This window comes from Thermobia domestica, chromosome 9 (genome assembly GCF_964235325.1).
Source record: "Thermobia domestica chromosome 9, izTheDome1.hap1.1, whole genome shotgun sequence".
Taxonomy (NCBI): Eukaryota; Metazoa; Arthropoda; class Insecta; order Zygentoma; family Lepismatidae; genus Thermobia; species Thermobia domestica.
Genome location: NC_137462.1, coordinates 184804958 through 184825292, shown reverse-complemented (window position 1 = coordinate 184825292; position 20335 = coordinate 184804958). Strand labels below are relative to the sequence as shown.

The 20335-nt window shown below is 34.9% G+C and overlaps 1 protein-coding gene across 4 annotated transcripts in view; it reads right to left on the bottom strand.

Moving 5' to 3' along the window:
- The window catches only part of LOC145660497 (cysteine-rich motor neuron 1 protein-like), a 473023-nt gene that overhangs the window by 296846 nt on the left and 155842 nt on the right, over positions 1-20335 (bottom strand). The gene's annotated exons all lie outside the window — the stretch shown is intronic.

Genomic DNA, 20335 nt, shown 5'->3' with positions numbered 1-20335 from the left:
CACAAACATATAAACGTCCACAACATATAGTTTAAAAGAACTCGGAAGATGGAATCACAATTCACATGCATTGATTTTAGAGAAGACTTATTAAAATACAAACGTTATGAAAAAGATCTAGTTAACTGATTTATTTAAACTACACATACTTAAAATATTTGTCTCTGTTAAACGTGAAATCACACATAACTGTAAATTAAAGATTTGAAAGCTAAAGTTATAGGTTGGAGCTCAGGTGCTTTTAATTGGTATTGTAGCATTTTAATAGATAGATAAATAAAATAAAGAGCTTGTTTGTGTGTTTGTCTGTCTGTCTGTGTACGGCCTGGGAACCAGACAAGTGGGCCGAGAGTTACCAAATTTTGGTCAGGGGTACCTTGGCCCAGGCCCCAGATCAAGACGAAGCCATCTTTTTAAAATTTCGAACCAGGGGAGCGTTTACCGGAACCGGCTTGGGAACCAGACAAATTGACCGAGAGTTACCAAATTTTAGTTACGAATACCTTGGTCCAGGCTCCAGACCAGAGTTAAACAATTTTGTGAAAATTCGAACCAGGCGGGTCTCAGGGGGGCATTTACCGGGACATGTAAAAGTAGTAGAAAATGACCTATATTAGTGTCGAATTCATAGTTTTCGTGGTCGCTGAAATCGATGGTGAAACTCCGATCGCATTAACTTCCAAATTCACGCTATTCGGCTCCGGGCCGGGGGGTCACCGGGGTGGGTGGGTGAGATACTGAAACATATAAAAGTAATCCAAAATGACCGATATTAGTGTCAAATCCATAGTTTTCGCGGTCGTTGAAATCAATGGTGACACTTCCATTAGTGATGACTTGCAAATTTAGTTACAATTGTATGCGGGCCGGGAGTCAGCGGGGTGGGTGGGGTGGATACCGACACATGGAAAAAATAGCCCAAAATAACCGATATTAGTATTAAATCCATAGTTTCCATGGTCACTGAGATCAATGGTGATACTCCCACAGGAGTTGACTTCCAAACACAGCCCCCGTGCGAAGCATGGGTATATTCAACTAGTATATAAATAAAGTACATCACTCCCTTCAAAACCATTCGCCATGGTTTATTGTTAATATGTTTACAAATTAAAGCGATTGTTTGTTTGTAAACACTAAAAATTATATTGTGTTTACTATCTACTTGGACAAAATATACTAGAGTTTAGTGTTTATTGACTTCTTAGTTTATGTACACCTCAGTTTACACCCTTTCCTTCAAGCTATTACTGTATTTTAGACTTGCTACTAGTGAAAAAGAGCATACATAATGAAGACAACATTTCGGTAGAAGGTAGAATGATTAGATGTATACGGTTTGCAGATGACGCTTGTTGCGATATCTGAATAGAAAATCTATAAGACGTTAGAAAGCTTGAGGAAGAATATAGGATGAAAATAAATGTTAGAAAGACAAAAGCCATGGTGATTGGAACGAAGCGGTCGGTAGGTATCAAATATAGAAGTAGGAAGCGAGAACGAAAAACAGGTGACTAATTTTTGATACCTGGATAGTATTATTAGATTAGTCTATATGAAGTACAAACATGAATAAAAGCAAGAACAGGAATGGCGAAAGAAGCTTTTAGGAGGAAGAAAAATGTATTTTGTGGGACCTTGAGTAAAAAAGTTGAGAAAAAGGCTAATAAAATTCTTCGTGTGAAGTATTGTACTATAGGGGACAAAAACATGAACATTATGCAAAAAAATAATGAAAAACGACTGGAAGCTTCTGAAACGTGGGTGTGGATACGAACGGAGATAATTAGCTGGGTCGAGCAGAAAACAAATGAGAGTGTGTGAGAATTGGTGGAAAAGAAAAAACAATGGAGCTGTATCATGAGGGACATGCTACGGGGTATAGTGGCAGGAAAGAGGAAGAAGGGCGAATGAAGCTACAATTTATAGCTATATCAAAACAGAAAAATCGTACGTTATGACGAAGAGGTTAGCTGAAGAGTGTGGACCATGGAGGCTTCTCAATTGCGGCAAGTGATCTGCTAATAATAGCAGAATACCTATGACGATGATAATGATAACTACTGCATTTAAATTCTATTCTACTACTGATTCAAGGTAGCATTTTAATTCACTGCATTTAAATTATAAAAAGAAGAAAATCACTTCCTTGTTTTCCCCTTTATCTAGTTAGACTGTTTTGTAATTCATTGGAGTTTGCGAAGTTATGAAAACGACCGAATTATACGCGGTGTCTATAGAGTGTGGCGATGCACTATAATATAACCATATTCATTATTGTTCTTGGGAAGACAATATGGAATCTCTTTATATATATATAAGTATGTGTGTCTAGGAGAATCACAGTCTGGTGTTAGTGGAATGCTTGGTGAGGAAGTCTCTCTCTGTCTTTCATACAAACAACACAGGGTTTAGTGCTCATAAAATATCGAGATGGGTAAACGAAAAACAGCACCCAAGGATCTGAAAGGAATGCAATGTTATTTTGCAGTAGTGGAGGTTTCAACCTTGAATGCTTCCTAAACCACAACAGTATCAGACATATTACGAGGAACCGGAAGACAGGGGGAAGGTGAGACGAAGAGACCTTAATTTTTTTTATGTAGAGAAAAGCCAGAACAACTATTTTTTTTAAAAAGATAGAGGAACGAGATTGTGGTTTTATTCATTCGCGAAACAAAAAAATAAATAAAAATAACCACGTAAAAATATGAACATAAATTTTATTTTGGTATTCCACTTTCGTATATGAAACAAGTTATGCATTTTATATGCTACCTGAGGCATTTTACAAGTATGAGGTAATAATATATTGTGTGCATCTTTTTTCTTTTTCATTCTTTTTATTTTTAATATCTCCTTACATCAAGTTTTGTTTTCTTTTCTAAGATGAGAATTTTAAAACGATTTTTTTAAAATCTTTTGCAGTAAGTTGAGAATTTATTTATTTATTTATTACTTATTTATTATTTTATATAGACAATTCGGTCAATTACAGTATCCTGAGGCTTATTACAAATATTGGTATAAATCTCTTCTTACGGTTTGTAAGGAAAAATCAATGAAGAAGAAAATAAATCCAATTTTCCCTTCTATTGCGAAAGTGATTCTTTGCTTGTAAGCGTATGTTTGAGAATGAATTTTGGAATAGATCCCGTTTTTTCAACAAGAAACATCAGCATCGGTGATAGGTCGCCATGGTCACTTACAGTTAGAAGTTGTCCTTATGACCTAGTACGCCATTGTTTCACTTCATCTAGACTTACTATTGTGAAGCAAATTGATAAACTATTTGAATTAACACAAAGCAGAACTCATCAGGTTTATAGAGCCAGAAATGATTATGTTTGGAACAGTTGCTCTGACCACGCATCACACTGAACATGCACAATCAGCTGAACTAGTTCTTCGAAGACCCTGACTTCGTTCAAATAATTATGATTGAGAAAAGCTACCTACTTACATTCATATTGTGTACAGTAACCTCTGAAAAATGTAGGAAAATTTTATTTGGATCACATTATTTTCGTTTATGTGTTGTATAAAATCCATAAAACACCTTATTCATACGTGGTTGTAAGCTTTAAAAAATATAAAAAAATAAAAATATGAGTCAATTATTTCCAGTACTCACATAACACAGTAGCTATTAGTGATTACATCTTCTGATGTCCCATCTTTACCCTCACAAGATACTACGTAACGGTAATAAAACCGACGCTCAAGTTTGTACATTTGTGTGATATTTGATATGCACATAGGCAGCAAGAAAAAGTCAATATCCCTTCAATATCCCTAAGAAATTTTAAATTGATAATTTAGAAATGAATAAATGCTGCAAACCAGCTTTCTCTGGTATCCCAGCAAAGATCACCCATTACTTTTCAGCATCAGCTCTGCCAACCAAATTCCCTTAAATAATCTTAACATTCCCGAATTTCCGTCAATAGGTTCCATTCCAAAGATACCACTGCCACGCGTTACATACAGTTGGAAAGGCCATTCCATCACGCTTCTATGTCACATCGCTGTAGACAGTAGAATACAGAAAACCTAAATAAAGTGCATCTAGAAAACCTAAATAAAGTACATCTAGAAAACCTCTTTTTTATCTTAATATTTTGAAAACGAACTCTCAAAACTTAGTGTAAGTTCTCTTAAAATAAGAATTATGTACTACCTTTCCGCATCATTGACACAAAAAGTATGACACATGACCCAAAAATTATGATATGAAAAGAGCAATTAATCTCTTCACTAAACTAACTAACTCCTTTCATTAAATTAAAAGAGGTAAAGCAACAAACTTCACAAACTCTTGAATCGAGTAAGAATACCTCTTGGGTAATGGGTCTCTTTCTCTCTTAGAACACTTCTGCACAGATAAGTTCGCGTTTGTTTTCCTACAAGTTTCGGGAGTAATTGAAACTTGCTGTGGCAACTTCAAACTTGTATGTAGTAAGTAACTTTTAGTCATCTCGGCTTCCTCAGTTAATCAGTGGGCTGGACAATATAGCCTACTTTATTTGTTCTTTAGCCACAGTACTTGAAGATATCTTCTCCTACTACAACTACTATTACATTTACTAGTTGGCTGCTATCAATTATTCAAACTATTCAGAAGAGTTATCTACAAGTGTAATTGCTAGAAAGATATTAACATTCTTAACGCGTACACAGTTGATGTTCAAACATCTACACCAAACGAACACATGAATAATGAGAAATTATGCGAAGTACTATGATGACGAAAAACTTCGACCCTGACATTACCCTGCGTGTCTGAGTATTCTATTCCGAGGCAGGTTCTAGCCCACTTACTAAATGGGGTCCCTAAGTCAATTAAACAGGGGGAAGGGTGGCCAGTTTATTTTGCCTGCGGTTCAAGAAGAGTTAGGCGAACTGGACATTTAATACCTAGAGTAGACGAAGAGGTTGAGAATTAGAATTAGAAGTTCCACGTATATAAAAACTGTGTAACTATGGTTTCATTATGCAAGCAGTTAGTCACTTGTACAGTCAGTGACAAAAGTTCTTTCCGTTTGGTAACATTTATTTTGGGAGTATGGCTGGAATGTATAGAAAATTACATTCTTTTTAATTACTGAGAACTGTACTCAAATTATCCTTCCATTCTGAAGTTATTTACGAAACTAATTTAATCAAACTGAAACAACTTTTGTCGCTGACTGTACCCGTCTACTAATAATCCTTCAATATACAACACTTTGACTTCATAGAGTTAATGAGTCAGTAGGAAATAGGACAAAATTTTTTGAGCTTAGTTCCCACACAGGTCACACAAATCACATAAGCTTTCTCCGGAAATCAAATCCAGGTCTAACAATTCGTAGATAAAGTGGAAAACAGCTTCATTCATTAACTTTGACTTCGATTATGTGAACATGGCTAACTTGTTTATTCTCTATTCTGGTCTATGAGACAAGAGTTGAATATGTCTTGTCTCGAAAAGGTGATGTCTCGTCTCGGAAATTATATTTGTTATTCTATTGGAAGAGCTCTGTTTCGTCTCATATCTCGTCAAGAAAATTTTGTCTCGTCTCGTCTCATGGGAAACTCTAGATGACTTCTCGTAAACAACCTTAAACAAAGCCAAGAGTAACTAAAGCACGCTGATTTGTTGCTGTCTTACGACATATGCCCACTTCCGCACAACAGATTCACTACTACAAGTATTATTTTTACTATTAAATAATCACATAAACCTAAGATACTATTTTAAATGACGATAACTAAATAAAAAATACACGGAAGGGGATGGGTAAAACATGTATGGTATAGCATGGTGATTAGACAAAGCATGGCGTTTTGGTATTGCCTATTAAACTACGTTGTGATTTTAAGTCAGGATGAGAATCTTACAGTGTATCAACATTTCAATTACAAAAATATTTATTTATTTACAAAATCAATAGACCGTTTCATGATGGCACAGGTATCTGATAGGTTTAATTTTAAGCACGCGCTCACGACAGGATAAATATGGAGATGGAATCTATATATAAACTGTTTTTCTTAATTGTCACAAAGATAAATGGACAGACACAGTAATTCTACATATTAAGATTCCCGTACTCATTAACTTTTAGGATCACAGAAGTAGGCCTTCTAAGATTGTAATGTTAGTACGTATACGTCCATCCGTTGCTCCGCGCGATAATTCTTGAAAGAAAGTGATTTTTTGCAATAAGCATCTAGATGGAACAAATTATCATCTTCACGGATAACGGGGACTTTAAAGGTGTCTATGGATATCCCATTTTCGACTATTGAAGCAAAGGTGTATAATTATAATGCTAAAAGTTACAGATCGCATCGCTAGATGGCAGAAAACATCCTCCAATGAATGAAGTCTACCGGACAACATTGAAACTTTGCGTGATCTTCCTTTTATTGTCTTCCGTATAGTTTATCCTTACCTTAGTCTGGAAGTCTAAAAGAAATTTACCTAAGACTGAACATGTTTTTGATACATCATTTCAAAGCAAATGTTAAGAGCAGCGCCTGCAATACAACTAATTGTCAAAGCTAAGTTTACTATAGCACCAACTGAGAAAAATAAATAAATAAATAAAAGTACAACATCTATATACGTCTGTAAAACTTCTCGTGCTTGAAAAATATAGTATTTACTAAATTAAAAAAAGAAAAAAGAAGCTAATTCTTTCTGTAAACGTGGGAGTCAAAGACGACAGAACAATGACCACTTCTGTAATAAGTTCCTGTTTTAGAAGATCTTTTACTAAATGAATGAATGAATGAATGAACAGTTTGCTTGCTCATTTCGAAGGAGATGTTGCTGATATTTATTGCCTTTGTAGATTGTGTTCATTCTGTCCGTATTTCAAGAAATCATCATCACTCATCGTCGAAGAATGTACTATATACACAAGTTATCTTGTTTCATCTGTGTGTGTGTGTGTGTGTGGCTTTCAAACCAGAAGCTTTTTTTTTTTTTTTTTTGTAATAAACTCCTTCATTACGCATCGCCGATTCTGATGCACGAAAACACATGTTATGGTAACCTTGAAGATATGTGAAAGTTCAAAAAACGTAGGAGTATGGACTTCTTTTTCTTCAAAAGGACAAATACAGGATGTGTATCTTGCTGACCACTTTTTTTTCTTCCTTTATAATGATCATGTTATTATCTGCGAAGTACTTGAACATAGCTACTTTCACAAAGAACAAAGTTCTCCTTTATATATTCTTCATACCAATGATTGACAACACAAAGAAATTATTATTATTATATTTATTGGTTAAACAACATCTTTTATTATTATAGTGCGATTTCTTCGTTAATGTCTTAACGGTACCCGGTTTTTGATGGTGTAACTTCTTCAAATACACCTGGTTTGAAGTAAGAAGGAGCTGTTTTTGTAACTATCTTTTTAAAAGAAATGTGTATTTCTTTTATAGTCTAAAAATCCATATTCACCTGGACGAACATTCTCATTGCTAATAGTTCATGATTATTGCATATCTGTACTATATTATAGAAGTAGTGTACATACCTCCCTTTAATATATTCTTTTATTAGTAAATTTGAAATGAATTGACAAATTTGAGTACTGTTTTATTTGACGTGGAATGTTTTATTTGTAAAATGTACTCAAAATTCTATTCAAAACACACTTTTCCCGAAGTCTTAAGGATAAGTAAGGATAAGTAGATGCAAGAATGTTCTTTTCGTGTTGTACCTACATACACGAACCATGGCAGGGCCACGATGGTTCAGTGGTAGACCTCTGGTGCGTGGTGGTCCTGGGTTCGATTCCAGCTCGTGCCAAGTGTTTTTTTGTAGTGGACAAACACCGTATGCGTGGATTTTCTCGGGGTTCTCCGTTTTCTTCCACCATTGCATTCATTTTTCATCATCACTATCTCCTTTAGCCTAGCCAGTATAACCGTGGGACTATAAAACTGAAAGATTTAATTTCAAACGTTGGTCCATATGAGAAGTGCCAAACGTTTATCTTTTTACTGAAAACAGAATTTAGCTAAGGCTCTGATTTTTTCTCAGAAAATCAGATTAAAAACAAAAATCTAGTTAAATACAACGAATTTCATTATGTAAGTTAATATCCTCCCACTGGTTGAAAGAATTTTGCGTTTTGATGGAAACGCTAATAAAAATAAAATCTAACCTCTCTTCTCATTTTTGCCGATAGAGAGAAAAAAGTACGCAGTCTATCTTGGATGAGGACATACATCAGCACTAGAAACTGCTGTACTGCATGTGTAGGTACTAACTGATTGATTGGATTGAATTTCCATTTGAGCATCGAGAGTTTACGAGATAGATCAAAGCTTTTGGGAGAATCCAAATTCAATACGATACATCCCTAAAATTAGACCAAATTTACACAAAAGCTGGGATTTCGAGGGAGGAAGTCCGGTTGGATGTCGTTACAAAAAAAAAAAAAAAAAAAAAAAAATCTGTGGATTCATATGCATAGAAGTCATCAATATATTCTGCATAGAAGTCATGCAAGATATATTTTGCAGCTTCTGACTGTCTTCGAAGGATGTGTCATGAAGTGCATTCGAAATGAACCATTAAAGATGGTAATCTGTAGGAGCTACATCTGGAGAATACACAGGATGACGAAGAACGCCTAATTGAAGCTGCTGAATGGGGCTAGCAGCTTACATGAGGTCTAGCGTTGTCCATGTGGATGCCTCTGCGACAGTATAATCTTATGCGGAATTTGTACAAGAGAACATGTTGGAGAGACATTTCTTTCAATTTGACGCTTCATACTGCGAACCCTGGAAAACAAAAACATGATTAGCTCTAGAAAAACCACAAAGTGCTACACATTACTAATAACATAGCTAGTACAATTTGGTATATTCCACAGTACTGCAATCATCATATCTGTCAAAAAAAAAAAAAAGTGAAAATGAACGACACGAAATAATGAATCAACCTAATAAAATCATAGATCATAAAGCAAGCCTAAGCTTGATCATAAGGTTAAATAAACACTACTAGTCTCGAAAGCAAAAATTATAAACCACAACATGCTTACAGAATTCTGCTCTTTTTAGAAAAATCAGATGTATGTTCGAGAATTTTAAAAAAAACAAACTCCATATTAAAGAGTTAATAAAAAAATGGCAATATTATTCTCCAGGGAAAACATTCTGAACTGAATTAATTAAAGGTAACTAAAAATATACAACAGAAAGAGAGAATATTGTACAAGTGAGCATTTTATGAATAATTTATCGAACGTACTGTATTTGCTAACAGTTGATTCAGCAGCAATAACAAACATTTCCGGTTTGTATATGAGTATGTAACATCTGATATCCTTCGCCATTCTGTGTCTTGTTGAATAAAATTATCATCCTTTAACAAATAAAACAGGGTAAAACAAACAAATGAACGAATGTTTCACCTGACGAGCCTAGGTTGTCTACATACTCAAATTAATTCATATTTTATTTTGAATTTCCACCTCTACAATTGCCGATTTAATTTAATTAATTAGATTGGATTGCAATTTTCATTTATGTTTGTAGTTTTGCTTATCTTTTCAATATTTTGAAATGAAATGTAACCATCAGTTTCTATCGTGGAAAGTAATTTCCTTTATCCTAAAGGAAACCGAGAAATAAACTCATCATGTGAATGATTAAATATGAACTGGTGAAATAAGGACTGAAACGAAATGGGAGAATCCTGAAAGTAGGGATCGCCACAAGATTTTTTTCCCCACGGGGGAGAGTGAGCAAAGCACCGATATACCATAGTGTATGAGCAGTGGCGTATTTAGGGGGGTGGCTTCCGGGCTTAAGCCACTTACTTATTACTTATTATAGTAAAGTATATGAAATGTATTGCAGAATTTTCACATTTTCAGGCAAAGCTCCCCCGAAAGTTAGCAAAGCCCCTCCCGAAACAAAATCGTAAATACGACACTGTGTATGAGTAAGCAAATCTAATATTTTTGACATGTATTTCAATGAACTGAATCCCATTCCAAGACCTTAAGTGTGGGCACTTGCCTGTTTAGTCCCACCCAGAGGGTATTTACTAATGAACATGAACCGGGATTGAACCAGAACCTGCCTCACCAGACGGAACGTTCTATCCAGCGTTGCCAATCGTCCCGATTCTGTCAGGACTGTACCGATTTCTGACTTACTTGTCCCATGTCCCGTGTCACATTTGTCGGTGACGCATATTGTCCCGATTTATCGACTTTCAAACTTAATTAATATTTTACTGGGTCATTTTTACAAAAGAATACCTTATTCTTTTACACGCACAGTTTTATGTATAGAATCAGTTTAACAAATTTGTGTTTTAATTTGACTCATGAAAAACAGTTAGCAGCTCGTCTTTAATTTATCGTTATTCTCTAATTGCTTTGAGTTGATAATCCAGCCGATTATAATGATAGTATATTCCATGCAGCGCTAAAAATATTGTTTTTGCAACCTCTACATAAAAGTGACTGCTACCGCAGTGGCAGTAATACTAACATTCATTTCAGCGGGTGCCAGCCACGCTAAATATACCGGGTACCAGCCGTCTGCCAGATCTGCCACCAGAGTAGGCGTTTTCTGCTTCACTTTTGGTTTGGCGCGCAATCGCATTGTTTACATTAACCTGTGCTGTTTAATGGTATCAGGTCAGATGCGCAAGTGTGTTTTGCCCAACCATTAAAATGTGGGACATTTCCTCAAGTATCTTATCTGGCTATTGTTCATGAACTGGAAATCCATCACAGACACGCAAATCTTGGCTAATGGCCAGAAGGGGAGGTTGAGATTTTCATATATGATAAAATATATGCAGGGTTGCCACAAGTTAGATATCATATTTTCCATATTACGAAGGCAAAACACTGTATCTGAGCAATTCAAGGTACAAACTGGATTTTTTTCATTGCTTAAAAGGCTTAAGATAAAGAGAATAATTAATTACAGGCGATACACAGTATGTACGAATTGTTCAATAAATCACATTAATTTTTCAGGTTATGTACAGTATAATTCAAATGAGCTGTATTGAAGGAAATTATATTAAATGTTCCATTATTTGAAACAAAATGTTTTATGCGTAGAGTATAACAACGATTAAGAATAGTATTAGCCAAGAGAAGAGATTTAAGGCTGTTTCGTCTTGAAAAGGAGGCTTGAAAGTGTTGTCTTTAAAAATGAGTTTTTGGAAGATTTCGGTGTCATCTCGAAAATTCTCTCTCGACATTATGTTGGGTAACTCGATATTGCGTTCTCATGTTTGGATTTGTTTTACAAATTCCTGTTACATAGAGAGGCAAATATCAAGAAATATAATAGACGTTTATTATAACACGATTAATTGCCACATTTTGATTTGTGAAAAATACGGGAAGATGTTTTGTGTGAAAAGGTAAATAGCAAGAAGTATAACATATACGTAATATTATTATATAGTAAATTTTATATCCACGATATGTATTTAATTGACATTTACCCATTTTTAGTTTGCACCTATAAAAAAGAAAAAAGTGAACATCACCGGCTAGTACCACAGTATAAGTGCCGCTAAATGCGTAACTTTCGTGAAGGGGAAGATTTAAGTTTGTTTGTGTACCAGTTTTAGACAATTTAAAATAGGATTCTTAAACTTCATTTATGCACAATTATTCTTGCTGTTTACTTTGAAAATGATTACCTTATGTTAATAGAGAAAAGCAGTTTACTTTTTTTAAGAATATGCTGACAATATGAAAGTATAAAGACGTGACACGTAATATGTTGACCTATCTCCAAATTCTGTTTTCTTCTCCAGCGCGAAATAAATTAACTAATCTTGTGCCCAATGATAATGCAATATTTGTTTCGAGGGTGGAGGATGGTGATTTTGAAAAAAAATCACTATTGCCAAAAACTGTTTTACACAATGAACTATCATTGCATCATATTTTGTGCACTTGAGGTTTCTTATTTATGTCATGATCGCACAGAGGTCTTTATTTGTGCACTCCCGGCCTACGGCCTATCTCTTTGTTACGGAGGCAAGAGATAAGAAAGGATTTTTGGAGCATGTATTCCCAGGGAAATAGAGGTTTATAAAGTTTTTTCTTTTTTTAAAGAATTTAGTATCTCACACATTCATGAAATTAGAGAGATGAAACTCAGCATATAAACTCTTCTTTATAATAAGGGAATACGTCAGAGGCGGATCCAGGACCGACTTCTGGAAGGGGGGCGGTGGGTTGTCATACTGCTACATTTAAGGGCTCCAAACTTTGGGATGGGTTTTATTTATATATATAAAATAAGAAAGATTCCTCTTCTGGGGGGGCGATCGCCCCGATCCCCCCTGGAATACGTATTTTTAGCGCTTTCAAAAATGCCGCTCATAACGGAGACATGTCTATAATATTCAAACTTCTCTTCCTTTCTTCAGAGATTGTCGAATGTGAAGATTCGCTTAAGTTGGAGATGTGGGATTCAGTACATAGATTTTTAATTAAAAATAAGGGAACACGTGTTTCAAGAGCAGATAAAAGATCATATTTATTATATTGAAAATTCCTTTTATTTCTACATAAAGTGCCGAGTGTGACAATTTAAATTTCCTGTATTATATTTATTACACCTTATCTTCCTGTAAGGAAAACTGAGACTTCTGCTACTGTATGTATAATCAGAATACGATAAAAATATGTATTTAATAATATCTAACCTTCGGTTGTCTGGGAACTTCGCCCAGAAACTGCCGTGTTTCCTCGGCCTACGGCCTCACATCTCATACACCTGAAAGTATACCGATTTTCAGTTCAAACATCAAGTTTCATGTTTCTAACTTTCGGGATAACTAGATATGAATATATTATTATAATCCGTAAAGAGGATTACGTAATATTTTATCATTTAATATGGAATATGGAAGTTTTAGTATGGTTCTTTCAATTCCGGTTTCAGTAGAAAGATTAGTGTTGAAATGAAATATAGGTTATTCTTGGGACACTTAATTGATTAAAGAAAATTGCTTTTCGCTATCTATTACCGTTTTTAATTTATAGTGATCAACATTATAACCGGAAGAGAGTAATTACTACTTCCGGTCATTCTAGAGTGTTGAGGATGAAGATGAATGTTGTCCTTGAAACGTTTAATCGATTACGAAAACAGGTTTTCGCTATATATTGCCGTTTTTGTTATATAGTGATCAACGTTAAAACAAGATGTGCCTTATTTCTACAACTTGCGGTTTTACTAGGGTGTTAAGGATGAAGATGAAAGTTGTCCTTGAAATTTGTAATCGATTTCCGAAAACCGTTTATCTCTGTCTATTTCCGTTTTTCCTCTACAATGATAAATGTGGAAACCGGAAATGGCTCATTTCTACTACTTCCGGTAGGCAAATCACCTCCATCAACGAACTCTCTCTAGATAATTACTCTTTACCTATCTATGGCAACAAAAGAATGTAAAAATTCAAATTCGTTCAAAAGTTATCGTGTGGAGTAACGGACGTATGTACTAACATTGCAATCTTATAAGTACCACTACGTGATCCTAATAATTGTAATACAGTACTTCGACTAACTAGGTGTTTCGCCCTCGGACTCTTGCATTTGTTCAGCCTACTGTCTCGCACCTCATAAACCTACAAGCACACCGAATTTCAGTTCAATACTAACTTTCATTTCTCTAACCGTCCTGAATGCCGAAATACACTGATAATTTCAAGTACCTGGGGACTTTGCCCCCAAACCTGCGTTCGATCGGCCTACGGGTTCACATCCCATGAACCTACAGAGTACTGAATTTCAGTTCAAATACCAAGTTTCATGCCTCTAATCTTCAGGGATCCTAAAATATGAACACCTTATTGTAATTGTGATTCTCACCTTTATTCTTTCCTTCTAAGACAGATGTAAAAAATACGTATAGAGTAACATCTTATTATAATGATTGCATTCCCTACCTTTTCCCCACCATTTTTCTTGCTCTTTTACTAAAATATCAGATGTTTCTAACATTCAGAGATTCGAAATACCGACATATAATAATTGCAAACCGCCTTTCTTTTTCTCTTTCCATTTCTTTTCTTACTCTTTTAGTAAAATATCAGAAAACGCTGGAAAAAAAAAAACGTATCACATTATTTTAAATGAGAAATCTCAATACCAAATATCAAATCTGTAACTTTAAGGAATTCTGATATATGGCCATCTTATTAACTTAATTTCCATCCCTATTTCTCCCCCTTCCCCGTCGAATTTCCAAAAATTATTTTGTAGTAGTACCCTATGTCACAAATCTTACATACCGTCAAAATTTCAAGTTTATAGTTTGAGCAGTTTGGACTGTGGGTTGGTCAGTCAATGACTCAACAGGTGACTTCAACTTTCGCCTATTCAAGATTCGCCTAATAATCTCAGGCAATGGAATTTACATATGCTAACTCAAGAAAAAGTGTAGGCGAATCTTGAATCGAAGATTCGCCTTTTAAGATTTGCCTAATGCGAAATTTTGTTGGTAGGACTGACAAGAAATGACACAAAAATTTATAGTTTCTAAATTTAATATATATATATATATATATTTGAGAAGTTTAATTATTTAGTCCAATATGTAGGCGTCTGAACTCGAAAGAAAATATTAGTAACTTAATTAAACTTGCAGGGCAGCTTCTTGTATAGGCATATCCTGGAAGTGCGCTTCAAGCTTCACCAAATATGGCTGCCATACCTAATTTGGCCGCCTTTGTCTATAGAAGGATGATGCCTTCCTTGATTTCTTACCTTACGTTCAATTCTACGGTCTTGAAAGTTATAACAAAATATTTTGGAAGTAAAATTTCATTTCGTTTGATATATAATACATCTCTGTAGGTTAGGTAGATATGAAGTTACAAATGATAGAGTAGGCTTGTATCTGTTTCTTTCAAGAGTAGTTTTCTGATTTTTTAAAACTCTTTCATACAGAAGGCAGATTTCATCAACCAGTCAAAATGTATAAATACATGAAATTATAGGAGGAAGTATGGGTGATGTGATACTGTTTTCACATTAAGTTTCAGGAAGTGAAACGATTTTGTCTCTGTTCCAGAAAGGGAAGAAGACTTGTTAGAAATTACTTGGGAAATAGTTAATTGCAGTAAGTTGTGAGTATATTCAACGAATGTACTTCGAATTCTAAATAGCTAAATAGCATTTCCAATAACACTTTTGTGCATCATTGATGAAAATGCACCGGCTTTGTGTCCATATTTCGTATTCAGAAGATTTATTTCACACCAGTCACTCATTCCTCAGTTTTTACCTATAAGAGCAAGTTCGAGCAGACGACACGTATTGAAGGTCTACCATCAGGAGAAAACTTGGCTAGAGCAAGATATTCCAGCAATTGATTGGAGATCGGAGAAGTAAATGAAGAATAATACTCAATTACTTGTTTGGACCCACCAGCACCGAACTTTTTTTTTTCTGAAGCTTGTGTATTGCAAGTGTAATACTCTTTTGTACTTAATCCAACTATTATGTTAGTAATGTTCGAGACTGTACATGTCGGCGTTTTATTCAGACATGTTGGCGTTATCTTAGTGTTGAACTACCCTCGAATTATACGTTACTTTTATAAATCTTTCGAAGTTCCTTCTTTCTTTTTCTTTTTAATTTTTCAGTGTAATAGGTAACTTTCCTGTTCTGAAAGAAGCAGAGTTTATTATATGAAACCTAAATTACTAAATAGAAACGCTCTGCTTAAAACTCGTCGTTTCAACAACTTTTTCCATTTGAAGCAGCAGTGGGTCTGATCCAACTCAACTGTATCACTTATGTCCCAGCAGTGCACCTTACCATAGATCGGTTAATTTATGTGTCTTTTATGTACTATATATACTTTTATAGTTTATAAAAAACTTAATTTTGCTTAAATAACGTTTTCTCTTCGGACTATTTGCTAAATAAGTTTATAGAAATTTTCACATAATACCCCATTATTTTCAAATGTATCATATTTTGTATATATAAATTCTAATTATGGCATGTTTCTTTCATTCTTTCATTCATCAATGTCTCCTATAGCCTTTGAGCGTAATTGAGAGAAGTTAAATTTGACTATAGGCCTATATACTACATAGGCTTTGGCAGAAATATTCGATGGAAGGGGACACGTAATAACAAAACATTTGACCAAAGAACGTAATTTTAAATTAAAATTGAACATCTCTTTCGAAACTATAATAATAATAATAATAATAATAATAATAATAATAATAATAATAATAATAATAATAATAATAATAATAATTAGACTGACTTATTCAGTATATATTTGAAAATTTGGTCCTAACGGCGTCAAACCTCTGGTTCATTTGGTCCTTGGTTCGATTCCAGCCCGAGCAAAGTAGGCTTTGTTGTGAACACCGTGTGCGTTGGTTTTCTCGGATCCTACCGTTTTCTCCAACTTCCTTTACTCCAGAATTGTGATCCGTCTCATGCTTGTGTCCTTTAGCCTCGGTGCATAATCATAAGACGTTAGGCTAAAAATGAAAATAACGGCGTCAATAGAAATTCGATACTTAATCAATATAACTTCTTGTTTTTGCTTCGTTTTCACCTTAAAATAATTTAGTCAGTACTTTTAGGTTGTGATTTGTTTTTAAAGAAAAGTTCAGTGAATTTATTGTAAAACAGACATTTTATATTTTAAAGTCTTAGTTTATGCTTCTTTTTCAGTTGAACTAGTTTCAATTATGCTTAGTTTACCATATTTTTAAAAGCAACACAATTTAATCTGACACTCTCCAACCCTGTCTATCGGAGATATTTCATAATGGCCTGCGGCGAAACCACCCATCCCCTTTCTGGTATTTGCTAAGAATGCAGCAGGTGTCCCTTCTGTTTTGGTTGATGATCATCAGATTAAGAGAAAAGATAACCACTTTAGGAAATGACTCTAGTTTAGAGACTTGAGGAAATAGACACTTGGGCAAATGACCCTATTTCGCTGTGCAGCATTATTCTGTTCTTTGACGTTAAGTTATGAACTTATTTTTCACATACAATGATCGATGATAATGAAGACAACGTCAATAATGAACCATCCACATCCGTATTCCGGGAGAAAGTGGGACTCAAACACCTATTGTCTCGTCCCGATTTTTTCTTAAGAAAAGTTGGCATCCCTGGTTCTACCACTGATTAAGCTATATAACATGTACACCAGAATCCGAACCACATTTCATTTACCAAAATTCCCACATGGATCTAGGTTGCGAAATCATCATAATAAAAGTGGAAATAGGAGATGACAGGAGTATAAAAGAAAACAAACTGTATCTATGGAAACTTGACCCATGGCTCACTGGCCAACCAAGCACATCAATTCACGACCCAACCCACCACCTACCGTGACCCACTCACCCACCATCTCTTTGAAATGAAATGAAATGATATCTTTTGAGTTTTACTCCACGTTATGCCGGCCATTTTAAAGAAGACGGTGTCGGTAATGATAAGAAATGAACGCAATAGTGAAATGAATGAAGTGAGAGGAAACGGAAAAATCCCGAGAAAACCCAAATACGGAATTTGTCAACCACAAAGTCCACTTGGCGCGAGCTAGGATCGAAGCAGAGACCCCAAGCACTAGAGGTGAACACTCTACCACTAAGGCATCATGGATGGCCCCCTGACTCATCCTAATCCACAACCCACCGTGATCTATTCTTTTCCACACAAGGATTTCACGTACAGTATATAAATATCCATAATTATTAAACTATTAAAATAAGAGACCCACCACTAACCACTAGTTCACCTGTTAATGTTATGAAATCATGTTAATAACATATGAATTACTGTAATTAATGTAAAAATTTTTGACAATAATGTCACCTTATTCATCCCATAGTAACTTATTAGTGGGTGACATTTATTCCAAAATATTAAGTGGGAAGAATTTCCCCATCCCCAGGACTTCGCACCCTGCAGGAATCTCGCACGATGGAAAAAAAAAAAAAATCAAAAACATACCTCTTATTAGAAACGGGTTAAATTAAATTTAGATGGGTGTGGCTGTTTAGCGAAAAGCTCGCATACAGTGTATCAATACGCAATGTACGTGAGAAGTTAAATGTATGGTAACTTTTAACGAACACTTACAATAAACATTTTACTGCATCCGGCTAAGCTTTTAGTTTTTTATCTCCATTCCAGGAACAGAAAACTTATTATACGCGAATTTATTTATGACTCATGCGCCTTTGTATGAGTAACTCTGTTTAGAGTTAGATTAGCATATTTCTCACAATCAACTCACTCTCAAAAAGGTCATTATTTAGTAATGGAAGGTACCACCAAGAGGTAAGTGAACACACACAATATGTCTCCAGTTTTCCTCTCCGCACACAAAAACACTGAATAAACAACGAAAATATTGTCGACCTCTTGAGTAAATGTATGATTCATGATGCTGCATTGCTGCACCTGTCAAATCTACTCATTCGTACATTGCACAACACTTGTTTATAAAACTACCCACAGTGATTTGGATGCCCTATGTACCTAAGAGATGTAATGCACTTCTTTGTGTTACATATTGCTTTTTTCTGTACCTCAGATGTCATCAAAGTTTGTGATTTTATAAATTTTATACTTAAAACATTCTTTACATCCTCTGTATTTTTTCTTCCAACATATCTACATAATTCAGAAACTAGAAACATACGTATCTTTAATACTTTACGTCTATGAATGATCAAACGCTTAAAAACCGTTTGAAAACGAAGCAGCAGTGTCAGTGTACACCACATCAAGGAGTTTGGTTTTTTGGTATGGCATGTTGTTTTCTCAATACTGAAACGAAGTGGTAGTAGATTTCTACCACCTCTGATTTTAGTAGACGCGCTTGAGTGGAGATGAGATATATTCTTGGGACGCTTAATTAATTGCACAAAACTGCTTCTCGCTATCTATAACTATTACCGTTTTTACTCTATTAGTGATCATAGTTAAAACCGCAAGTGGTTAATTTCTTCCACTTCCAGTTTGAATATATGGGGTTAAAATAGAGATTGTACTTACTCTTAGAACGCTAAATCCCATGATGTCCCATACTTGATCAATTGGATTCAAGTCTGGGGAGCGTGCTAGCCAGTGAAGTCGTGAAACACCTTGCAGATCACGTTCTGTTGCATGGGCAGTATGTAGCCGGCATTATCTTGCTGAGATAGTACATGACAATAAGTCCATTCATTGAACGCAAAATCTGTGATTTCGGTGAGTGCGAAGTTCGTTGAACAGAGGATTTGTTTAGAGGAACAAGTTGGGAATAATCGCAAAGTCTTCTACGATCAACGAATACGAAGTTGAGAAACGCAAGATCATTAAGATGGAAGAGTCCAAAGTTGAACGTGCTCTATATATATATATATATATATATATATATATATATATATATATATATATATATATATATATATATATATATATATATATATATATATATATTAGTTTGAGGAGTGCGAAGCATGAGGTCTAGTGAGTGCAAGTTCTATTTAGGTTTGCGAATGTAGTGTAATTTGGCGATCTATGGTCATAAAATCCGGAAAGAGAGACATACTGCCCTGAAAAATGACCAAAATATTTCATTAAGACAGCTTTGAGAAAGAATCAAGCTACAGCTCTGTCTCGTTTGAACGGTTCAGCCCTAGTCCTACTAGCAAACAAAGAAATTAGACCTGAGAAAAGCATTACCTTGAGATAGACCTATCACGAATCCATTATAAAAATGAAATCTGATAAAGAGATTAATTAAAAATACATCATGTTATCTTTCCTTCAACGTTGGAGGATATTTGCTTAAATGCTGATACAAAAGACCATAAGATCACAAGAAGCCAGAGAATGTTCAGAGGCCCCACCTACTATTAAAAAGATTGAAGAATCATGAAAGAAACCTGCAGGGATTTCCTGTTAGTTGGTGACAAATCAAGATCTTCTTCTTATCTTTATTTGTTCCTCAATCATCATCATCAGTAGAAGCCCTCAGATGTGACGAACGCTCTCTCGTCCCTGAACTTTTCCACTTAACTAATTCTTCACCTTGGACTCATTACCCATTCCTATTTTCTTCTCTCTTGACACCACCCTATAATTCTTGTCCTTGGTCATTCGCGGAACATCATCTTCTTAGCATCATCCATTGTGGAAAACTGATGGTCATAGTATAACATATCCTACAAAGATTTTGTAATTTCGAGTTACGAATTTTTATTACCTTAAATTCCGATTTTAGATTTTACCAATATCTATCTACTTTCATGGATTTCATACTTTGATACGAGGAA